The sequence below is a fragment of the Elephantulus edwardii genome, unplaced genomic scaffold (genome assembly GCF_000299155.1).
Source record: "Elephantulus edwardii isolate Elephantulus edwardi_28Jun2011 unplaced genomic scaffold, EleEdw1.0 scaffold00059, whole genome shotgun sequence".
NCBI classification, from domain to species: domain Eukaryota; kingdom Metazoa; phylum Chordata; class Mammalia; order Macroscelidea; family Macroscelididae; genus Elephantulus; species Elephantulus edwardii.
The window spans coordinates 2,513,075-2,525,394 of record NW_006399809.1 but is presented as its reverse complement, the minus strand read 5'-3'; positions in this window follow the sequence as shown (position 1 = coordinate 2,525,394).

Here is a 12,320-nt window from a genome sequence, read left to right as displayed (position 1 = left end):
AAAACAGTCATTCGGATGGTGGGGAAGAAGAACAAACTGGGGAGGAGGGTGGAGAGAATGGTGCGGCAATGAAGGAGTGAAAGCCCAGAATCCCTGTGAATGTTCATTGAAACTAATAAAATTCAATAATAATAAAAAAAGATTAAAAAAAAAGTAATATTGACTGAGTTCCTAATCCAAACAGGACACCACATATGTCTCTCTCTGTATGTTCCTCATATATGCCATAGAACTCTTCTAAGACCAGTGTTAAGATCCATTTTCTATTCTGGTTTAGACAAAGTCTGGCTTCCAATGTGTGTCTCTAAGATACATTCAACCATCATCATTATGTGTCTTTGCTGAATCCTAGCTACATCGAGAGGCCTATGACTATGTCTCTGTCTGGAAGAGTCTGTGACCTGGGGTCAAAGGGAGCACAGGGTTTAGGGAGGTTCATGGCCCAGATAGACTAGTCTATCTGACAGAGCTTGGAGAAGGCTTCTCCATGACTGTGGTATTCAACCTGGATTTTGAAAAGCAAGCTAAGAGTGTACTAAATAAGGAAGAAGGGTAGAAGGGATGGGACATGCAAAGTCAAAAGTTTTGAAGGAAAGTTAGTTTTTGGGAAAGCATCAAAGTATTTGCCATGAGTTAGAATCAACTTTAATTTATCTTCCAATGTGTTTCTGAAACTGTGATCTCAAGGGAGGATATTGCCCATTTTTCTCCCAAAGAGCCACTAGTGGATTTGAATCGCCAAAGAGGTATGACCTTTGGGTTTGCTGGTGGCAGTGATGGGGTGGCATGACAGGAACATTGGATGATGAGGCAAGAAAAGGAGGTTGAGGTCAAGCTGTGACAGGCCAGGAAGTGAGGATACATATGCAGTGAGAAGCATCAGGAGTTAGAGCCAGGTGTGCCATGCCCAAGTGTACCATACCCAGGTGTGCCATGTCCAGGTGTGCCACGCACAGGTGTGTGAGTGAGAAAGCTCAAGCAGTATTGTAGGGGGAGGATGTCAAGAGGCTAGGAGTATCATGTCTATTGGGCTGTGGTTTCTTTTTTTGATAATGTCTTTACTGTTTTGTTTTTTTTTTATTAGGGGTCTACTTGCTTCATAGAATGACTCTAGGAATGTTCCTTCTTTTTATATTTTTAAAAATAATTTAAGTAGAATTGATGATAGATATTCTCTTCATGTTTGGTATAATTCAATCATGAAGTCATCTGGTCCAGGATTGGGGTTTGTTTTTGTTTTTGTTTTGTTTCCTTTTTATTTGTGGAGTTGTCTTTTTATGACCAACTCAATTTCTTTTTTTTTCTTTTTTTTTTTTCTGTTCAACTCTTCTGCATCTATCCATAACAATCTGGGTAAAGCGTGAGTTTCAGCAAATTTTTTAAGCTCCTCTAGATCTCGGATTTATCAGAGTATAACTTTTGATTTATTTTCATCTGGTTCAGTTGTGATATCACCTCTAACATTTCTTAATCAAGTTATTTGTGTTTTCTCTTTTTATTCTTTTGTTAAGTTTACCAATGTTTTGTCAAATTTATTGATCCTTTCGAAGAACCAGCTCCTGGCCTTATTAAAGGTTTCAATTGTTTTTGCTTTCTATGTGTTTGATTTCAGCTCTTGTCCTTACAATTTTCTTTCTTCTAGAGACTATGAGGTTAGATTGTTGTTCTTTTCCTATTTAATGAAGGTGCTGAGTTAGATCATTAATTTTGCTTATTTCTTCCTTTCTTTATGTGTTTTTCTATTGCTATGAGCTGTTTCCTGAAGCCTACCTTAGCTGCATTCTAGAGGTTTGCGTATGTTGTATTTTTAATTTCATTTGTTTTGAATGACTATTTTATTTAATTTTTAAAACTTTCTTCTATAAATTCTAGGAAGATGTTATTTAGCTTCCAAATGGGTGGTTTTATAAATTTTATCCTCTTATCATTAATTTCTAGTTTTATGGAATTGTGGTCATAAAACATATCTTATTTCAATGTTTTTAAGTTTATTGATGTTTTCTTGGTATCCTAACACATGATCAATTCTGGAGACTATACCATGTACACTTGAGAAAAATGTAAATTGACTTGTAGTTGGCTGCTGTACCTTGAATACATCCAGAACACTGAGTTGGAGGAATGTATAGCTTAGATCTTCTTAATTTCTTTTAAGGTGTTTTTTTTTTGTTTGTTTGTTTTTTTTTTTTTTAGTTGACCTGTCATTTGGTGAGCGTGGTGTGTTTAAATCTCTTGGAAATATTGTGGTGATATTTCTTTTTCAAATCTGTTGACTGTTTATATATATATTTTACAGGTCTGTCTTTTGGTACATAGATGTTGACCAAGATTATGTCTTCTTGCTCTACTGTACCGTCAGTCATTATATAATGCCCTTGCTTATCATTTATAGTGGTTTCAATTCTGAAGTTTATTTTGTCAGAGATTAGTATTGTCACTCCTGCTTTTTTTGTGGATCCATTTACTTGGTAAATTATCCCCCCAGGCTTTGATTTTGAGTCTATTTTCTCTTCATTTCTTAGATGTGTGTCCTGTAGGCAATGTATTGATGAGCTTTGTTTTTGATTTTTATCTGTTCTGCTAACTCTTTTTCTCTTAATTGGCACATTCACATTAATGTGATTATTGACACACCAGGTCTATCATTGCCATTTTGATATGTTTCCTTTATGTTGTTTCTGGTTACTATGGTACATCCACTTTCCTTTGGTTTCTCTGTGTGAAGGACTTCTCTTAGAATGTCCTGTAGAGTTGATCTTGTTTTCAAAAATTCCTTGTTGTTGTTATGTGCCATCAAGTTGCTTGTGACTCATAGAGACCTGATAGCTTTGAACTCTGCTCCATCCTGAGCTAACTTACTGTCTCCAAAACATCTACCTCCATCACTCCAGTCATTGAGTCAATCAATCTCATTGAGGGTCTTCTCCTCCTGCATTATCCCTCTACCCTCCCAAGAATAATGTCCCTTTCCAAGGACTGTTCCCTCATTGCAACATGCTCAAAATATGTCAGATGGAGCCTCAGAATCCTTGCTGCCAAGTAACAGCCTGGTTTCACCCTGTCCAGGACAAACCTGTTTGTTCTCTTAGCAGTCCATGGTATATTCAATTCTCTTCTCCAATGCCACAATTCAAAGGCATCAATTCTCCTTCTATCATTCCTAATCACTACCCAGCTTTCTTATGTGTAGCACGTAATTGTGAGACTGTGGTCTGGATCAAGAACACCTTAGTCTCCAGACTGACATCATTGTTTTACAGTACTCTGGAGATGTACCCGACAGCAGATTGTCTCAATGCATTTCATCTTTTGATTTCCTGTCTTCTGGTATCAAGAGTGTTGATTGTAGAACAAAACAAACTGAAGCTTTGAACAATCTCAATCTCTTCACCAACTATCATGATGCTGCCAATTGGCCCAGTGGTAAGAATCTTTGTTTTCTTGACATTGAGCTTCAATCCATATTGAAGAGTACAGTCCTTGACTTTCTGCAGGAAGTGCTTCAAGTCCTCCTCAGTTTCAGCAAACAAGGTTGTGTCTTCTGCATAATGCAGGCTGTTGATGAGTCTTCCTCCAATTCTGGTGCCATATTTGGCTTCATAGAGCGCAGCCTCCCAGATGATCTGTTCTGCACATAAATTCCAAAGGTAGGAGATAGGACACATTCTTGACACAACTCCTTAAGTTCCTGCAAATTACCCAAAGTTTCCTTCATCTTTGTTGCATGCAAATTTGCTGGCAAGTTACAGAATCTTTTTTTTTTTTCGTATGCAACCCAATATTAATGTATTTTTTTCCTTCTTTTTTCTATAATTATATTTTATTAATTTTCATAAACATTTACAGAGATTTTGGGCTTCCACTCATTCATTGTTGCACTATTCTCTCTACCCTCCTCCCAGTTTGTTCTTGTCCAAATGCCACAGTGCTTGTCAAAGCCAGTTCTGATTAATCTTCTTTGTCAGTGTATCCTTTGCCATTCCCTATCACTCCTCCCTGTGAGAGACTTCACCCTGAGTCATAAAGAAAAGGGGACGGCGTATTCTCTTAGCTACTTCCTGCTGAAAAGGGACGCTGTGGGTTTCAGGGTGAAGATCTTCTCTCACTACTCTAAAGGGCCCCTTTGGCAGTAGGAAACACATAGACTATTATGGAGATTGATTTTGGAATTCAGATGCACTCTTATTGATTGTGCTTGGCTGTACATGTACATATCCTTCAAGATGTGTCATGGGGGTGTTGCAACCTAGAAGACACAAATTTGACTAACAAGTTATAAGTACATGAGTCAAAAATTATGGAAAAGTAAAAGAAAGGATTCTTTCATTGTTTTACAAACCCTCCCCCAGGCCCCCTCCACCATGTAGCCATCGCTCTAGACTCCTGTGATGACAGAAATACCTAGTCACATATCTCTTTTAAACAGTTTTCTCCCTCCTCTGTTTCAGTGCAGTATACATTACTGAACCCATCTTACTCAGTCTCTCCCCAACCCCAAGGACAGTCCCATTCTACAACAGTGGCATCATGTAATATTTGTCCTTTTGTGACTGGGATATTTCACTCAGCATAATGTTCTCCAGAGTCAACCATTTTGAATAATATTGCATGAGTTCCTTGTTTTTTAATGCAACATAGTATTCCATTGTGCGAATATACCACAGCTTCTCTAGCCATTCGTTTGTTGATGGGCACTTAAGTTATTTCCAACTTCTTGCTATTGTGAACAAAGCTGCAATAAACATGGGTGTGCATATATCTGCTTGGATGTCAGCTATGGTCTCTTCAGGGTATATTCCCAGTAGTGGAATTGCTGGGTCAAATGGTATCTCTATTTGCAACTTTTTGAGAAAGCGCCATACTGCTTTCCACAGGGGTTGCACCATTTTACACTCCCACCAACAGTGAATCAGGGTTCCAGTTTCTCCACAACCTCGCCAGCATTTGTTGCTTGCTGTAAGTTACAGAATCTTTGGCTTACAATTATTTTCTTTTAAACTTTTGTATGTGCCATCAGATTGTTTTCTTGCTTCATGGTTTCACCTTAGAGATAATAAGTACTGCTTTGTAGGTGATTATTTTTCTGACACTGCTGTTAGAATCCTATCCTTGTTTTTATTTTGGGGAGTTTTACTGTGAAATCTTTTTATGCTTTTCTTTTTGTGTCTAGTCCATTTGGTGTTCAGTGAGCTTCTTGAGCTTCGTTCTTCATAATACCTAAAAAAATTTCTTGTAGTACAGTTTTATCAGTGCTTTCCCAGTCCTTCTCATGTTTTGGAATTGCAACTGTCTGTTACATTGTTCCTTTTGATATCATCTCATATGATTTTTCTGTTTTCTTAGTGTTTCAACCATTATATTTCTCCTAGTATCTGCAGTTAGGGACCTCTCTGAAGTACTCAAGAGCAATGGTGTCTCTCTGGAGACTAAGGTGCACCTGATACAGGCCATGGTTTTTGCAATCACTTGTTATGCATCAGAGAGTTGGACAATGACTAGGGAGGATAGAAGGAGAATTGACGCCTTTGAGCTGTGGTGCTGGAGAAGAGTGTTGAAGGTACCCTGGACTGCCAAGAAAACAAACAGATTCATCTTAAAGAGGGTTAAACCTGGCTGCTCCTTGGAGGCAAGGATTCTGGGGTTTCGTCTGACATACTTTGGACATGTTGCAAGGAGAGACAGGTCTTTAGAGAGGGACATCATGCTGGGTAGAGTAGAGGGACAGTGCAGGAGGGGAAGACCCTCTATGAGGTGGATTGATTCAATGACTGGGGTAATCAGGATGGGTGTGTCAGAGGCAATGAGATTGGCACAGGATAGAGCACGGATTAGGGCTGTTGTACATAGGGTCGCTATGAGTCGCGAATGACTCGATGGCACATAACAACAACAACAACAACAACAACAGTATGTTCTCATTGAAGTTCTTGTCTTTCCAGAGTGGTGCGTTACCAGGGGCTCTAACTTAAGCAGTTTCTGTTCAGGTGGCTTTGAAGGCAGCTGGCTCTCTAGCACTTCTGCCATCTGTGAAAGTGAGTCTCTCACATGATTGCAGTCCTCTCTCGCTCAAATTATTTTAAAATGTGTGCTTTTATTATTTATCAACATGGTTAGGTTCCAAATATCACATTGCTAAGCCAAAATGGGCATTATTAAAAATGGTGGATGAATGCATCACTTCATAATTGCCAAATTTCATCATTATCTCCTTTTCAAAGGACTGATAATCATGGCCCAGCCAGTTTTACACATAGCCTTGACTATCAAAGCCTACATTACTTATATACATTGTTCATAACTGCTAGACATATATTTGTTGTTATTGTTGTTGTTGTTGTTGTTGTTGTTAGGTTTTGCTGAGTTGAGTAAAGCCCATAGCAACCCTGTGAGCAACAGATCTGAACTCTCTCCTATCCTATGCCATCCTCACACTTCCTGACACATTAGAATCCTTTATGGCAGCCACCATGTCAATCCACCTGGTCGAAGGTCTTACTCTTCTTCATGACCTTCTACTTTTCTGAGCATTGTGTCCCTCTTAAAGGAATAGTCCCTCCTAGCAACATGCCCGAAGTATGTGAGACTGTCTCATCATTTTTACCTCCAAAGAGAATTCTGGTTATACACTCAACAAGACATTTATTTGTTCTTTGGCAGTCTATGGAGTATTAAGTACTTTCCAACACTACAGCTCGAAGACATCAATTAAACTCTCAGATGCTTAACAAGTGATTAAAAATATCATGGCCTGAATCAAGAGTACCTTAGTCCTCAAACTGGCATCATTACTCCTCAATTTGGAGAGGTCCTTAACTGCAGATTTTTCCAGTGCAATATGTGTCCTGATTACATGACTGCTGGAGCCAAGTGTGTTCACTATGGATCCAATGAAGATGTTCACACTTTAAATCATTTCTCCATTTATCATGGTGTTGTCTATTGGTCTAGTGTTAAGAATCTTTATTTTCTTGACACTGAGATTCAATCCATGTCAAAGACTGTACTCTTTGATCTTCTGCAACCGTGCATCAAGTCCTTCTTACTTTAAGCAAACAAGTTATTTCATCTGCATAATGCAGATTATGGATGAGTCTCACTGCAATCGTGATGCCACATTTCTCTTCATAGAGTCCAGTTTCCAGATTGAATATGCTATGGACACTTTTGCATAGAACTCCCAGATTAAAACAAACTGGAAAGTGAGACTATTCATCCACTTCTTAAATAGTAGGCCTCTGAAAACCCTATAAATAGAAGAGAAACTCTGATAATCAGTTCTAATACTTGTGGCAGAGCCCAGAGTGGAAGCCAGTCTAAATGAGAAAAATATTGACAAACATCCTGTAATAATTGGAACATGGAAAGCTTGAATGTTGGTTAGAAATTGTGAAAAATGAAATAAGATGTATGAACATCAACATGCTAGGCATTAGTGAGATGAGATGCACTAGCCTTGGCCACTTTGGGAATGAAAAGCAGAAGACTGGTGTTGCATTCATAGTTAAAGAGAGAATTTCCAGTTTTATTCTGAAGCACAATGTTGTGAGTGATGGGATATTATTCATATACATAAAAGAAATGGCTGTTAATAAAACTGTTACTCAGATAAACACTCCTAAATCTAGAGCCAAAGAGGAAGGAATTGAAAATCTTACCAAGTCTTGCAGTTCAAAATTGACCAAACATGCAATTAAGATGTATTAACGATAATTGGTGACTGGCATGAAAAAAAAATTGAAGCTGTGAAGAAGGAAGAGTATTTGGAAAATATATGTGTGGTGATAGAAATAGAATGATTATTGAATTTTATATTTTTCAATGATTTATTCATTGCAAATACCTTTTTAAAAAGATACAAATGGCAACTTTACACATGGATCTCACCTGATGCACTGCATAGGAATCAGATTGACTACATCTGTGGAAAGAATTGTTGAAGCAGCTCAATACTGGCAGTCAAAACTAGGCTGGGATGGATTGTGGGTCATAGCATCAATTACTCATGTGCATTTTCAAATTGAGGCTAAAGAAAATGAAAATAATTCCACTAGAACCAAAATATGCTCTTGAATATATTCCATCTGAATTTTAAAATCACCTTAAGAGTAGGTTTGAAGTATTAAACATCAATGATCAAAGACATATATTACTTATGTACAAAATAGTCAGATGGTATATTGTTTACTTGTTCTGTACCATCAAATCAGAACCAACTCAAAGCTGACCCTCCAGGAGCTTTCAGAGGCAGTTTATCACATCGAAGGAAATTGCCCAACATTCTTCCACAGAGCAATTGATGGATTCCAACTATGTGTCTTTGGTAGCAAGTGTTAAATACCAGATATTGAGTTAGTTGATTAAAAATGAAAGAATAAAAAGTAAGTCAGAACAGAATCTAGAGTAAAAATGAGGAAGGATACATTATTCAAATTATCATCATTCTCAGGAGAAGGTAGGTCTTGTTTCCCAATATGAGCACATTTGTGCATTCCTTCATATAATTGAATAAAGTCCAAATTTTGGAAAACTATTATTATATTGGGACATTTTAATAATGGATGTAAAAAAGAGTTATACTGAGCTGCAGAGAAAGGCAAATTTCAGACATGAGTTGGAAATTGCCATTATTCTGTAGAGAATAGTATGTAGCATACAAAGACATGGTTTCATGATTTTAAGGAATCTGTGTATTTACATCAGCAGTGGTATATACAAGAATGTATTTATTAATAGAATTCTATAAAAACTTAATGTATATTGTTTCTTTACTGTGTTCCATGATGTTATCCACATATATTTTGAGATTATCTGTCCTTCCTTTGAGATATCCAAATCTATAGTTGTTGTATTTGTTATGTACCTTCAAGTTGCTTGTAACTCATGGCGACCCTATGTACAACAGCCCTAAACTCTTGCTCTGTCCTGTGCCCATCTCACTGTCTGCAACACACCCACCCCAATTACTCCAATCACTGAATCAATCCACCTCATAGAGGGCCTTCCCCTCTTGCGCTATCCTTCCACCCTCCCAAGCATGATGTCCCTCTACAAAAACTGTTCCTTTCTTACAACATATCCAAAGTATGTCAGACAAAGCCTCAGAATCCTTGCCTCCAAGAAGCAGCCTAATTTAACCGTCTCCAGGTTGAACCTGTTCATTTTCTTAGCAGTCCATGGTACATTCAGTCCTCTTTTCCAGCACCACAGCTCAAAGGCATCAATTCTCCTTCTATTCTCCCTAGTCATTGTCGACTCTCTGATGCATAGCACGTGATTGCAAAGACCATGGCCTGTATCAGACACATCTTATTCTTCAGAGTGACACCATTGCTCTTCAGTACTGTGTAGAGGTCCCTATCAGCAGACATTCACATTGCAATATGTCTTTTAATTTCCTGACTACTGGTGCCAGAGTGTTGACTGTGGAGCCAAGCAAACTAAAGTTGTTAATAATCTTAATCTCTTCACCATCCATCCTGATGCTGCCAATTGGCCCAGTGGTGAGAATCTTTGTCTTCTTGATATTGAGTCTTAATCCATATTGAAGGTCCTTGACCCTCTGCATCAAGTGCATCAGGTCCTCCTCAGTTTCATCAAGCAGGGTTGTGTCATTGCATAATGCAGATTGTTGATGAATCTTCTACCAATCCTGATGCCACACTTCTCCTCATAGAGCCTATCCTCCTGGATAATCTCTTCTGCATATAGGTTGAAAAGGTATGGAGATAGGACACACCCCTGGCATGCACCCTTTCCAATTTTGAACCATGCAGTATTTCCTTACTCTGTTCAGACGACTGCCTCTTTGCCCATGTATAGGTTTCACATTAACACAATCAAGTGTTCTGGGATTCCGATTCTTCTCAGAGTCAGCCACAGTTTGTTATTATCCACAAGGCTTGGAAAAGATATATGAGGCAGAAATTTAGTTTTTTGTATGTTTTCATTGCTGCTTTCATCTGATTTGTTCTTCCAAATGCTAAGCAACAGACATGTAAATAGCAGCTAAACAAATACCCATTTACTAAATGGGGAACCAGAGGGAAAATATGTAGAAGCAACATGTTCCTCAATGTCCTACTTGTGCATAGAGGAATAAGAAGTGACTAAGGCCATGAAACATGTACACTTTTTAGTGTTAGACAGTTCACATAAGCGTAGATTTACATCCTGGTTATAATAGTTACTAGTATGTGGTGTAAAGCACACTTGGTTATTGGTTTTGGGTTTTTGTTGTTTTGGTTTGGTTTTTTTTTTTCTTTCCTTTTTTTGGTGTCTTAATATCTTATGTGCATAATGAAGACAATAAAATCCATTTCCTCAGGTTGTTGAAAGTATTGCTTCGGTTACCATGTTTTGAGAATAGCTTAATGTTTAGCACATATACTGCAAGCTTCAAGAAATATGTAGGATAAGAAACACCAATGCTTTTGTAATCATAATAGCCATCATGTCTTACTCATTTTATGGGTTACCTAATGCTTACTCAAAACCTTCTATCCACTAGTTTATTTAAATCTTTAAATTAATTCTATACAAAGTTTATAATTATAGACTATGAAATATAAACAAGGTAAGCAATTTGCTCAAGATCGCTTTGCTAAAAGCTTTAAGAACTGAGACCAAACCCATGTCATTCCCACAATGAGGCTTGCACACACAACCATTACTTACTGTCAAAGGCATCTCTGTGGTCTGGCTGAAATTTAGTTGATCTACAAAAACTAAGAAAAGAGGAGATAAAAAATGAATACTGCATGGGAACAGATAAAATAAAGAACTGTTTAAAAGGAATATGAGATTAGGCATTATTTGTATAACAATTGTCCCGAATAAGAAGTGTATAGCAAAGTGTACTAGGGGAGGGTGAAGGGGAGGGAGGAAATTATACAACAATGAATGAATTTTTTTTTTAATGAACTGAGGTGAGGTAGGGAGGAAAATGTACAACAATGAATAAATGAAAATCCAACTTTTCTGTCAACTTTTGTTAAAATCACAGTACAAAAATTTAATACAACAAGAAAAAACCCTATGAAACAACATCTTATACAGTAGACCAGCAACTAGTGGCTGTTGATGGTGATGACATGTGTTTCAGAGTAGAATTGCACTCCACTTGGGTTCAAAGATTGATTTTTCAGAATTAAATTATCAGGACTTTCTGGTACCCATTATTGGGCTTGATGTACCAACTTTTCAACAAACAACCAAGTCTACTAACTGATTACACCAAGGACTTTTAGACTATTTTAATAGAACCTAAATAATAGACTTCTATGTTGCCTTTCTGTAGAGTCTGATATCCAGTTTCTTAAGAGACACTGTACTTCTGTAGTTGTTACTCTCATGGATCAACTGAAGGATTTTGCCTTGAGAATCTTTATGAAAGGGCTAATATCTCTGAATCTCCTTCAACTACACATTTTGGAGGAATATGAGCACTGTGCAACTGGATGAACTTGAGTCAGGAAAAGCCACATATGAGATCATTGTTCATCTTAAAGTGGTAGTATATATGGAAGGTTGAACTAAGTAGTGATATTCTTGACATTCAGTGAAAATATTTCAGGCTGCTTGAGTAATTAATTTCTGAGGATTAGTCATTAACACACTTCCTGATTTCTTCTTTCTTTGACAGGGCCAGCTGTGAGATACAACATGTTCAAGATGTCAGAGGCTAGACCACCTCCCCTGCTTGGGCAGCACACAGTGCACATCCTGAAAGAAACCCTTCAATATGACGACAGCATCATCAGGGAATTGCTCAGCACTGGAGTGGTGGCCCAGTATGAAGCCAACTAACCAAAAGGAAAAAAAATCATCATTAAAGGCATAATCTGAATGCACTTTGCTGGCAATGGCAAATTTGTCTCTGGACACTTCTACCCAGTTCTGATGCCACTGAAAATAAAGTGTACAGTAATTCCAGAGTTCCTGCTTGATATCTCTAAAATGGTTCTAGTATTAATCAATTGCCTTTAAATGCATCCTATCATTTATTTTCATACCCTTTTTCTTCTTCAGGTTGTGGTTTAATTATAGCTATGTGGGATAATTATATTTTCTGGCAAAATATATTCATAATTTTAATTATGTTAATATTCTAAACATTTACACCTTCAATCTACACAGGCCTGAAAGATCATGTGCCATTCTCTACTTTCATATAACATTTTCAGAGAAATCTTTGCTAGAGAGTCAAAGTAATAAGCAGACTAAGGGATTTATCTTTCACTGCTCCACAAATTGCTTGTCTGTCAGATACTCCTCTAAATCTGAACATTCAGATTAAGACAGACTAGGAAGAAGGATTGGCC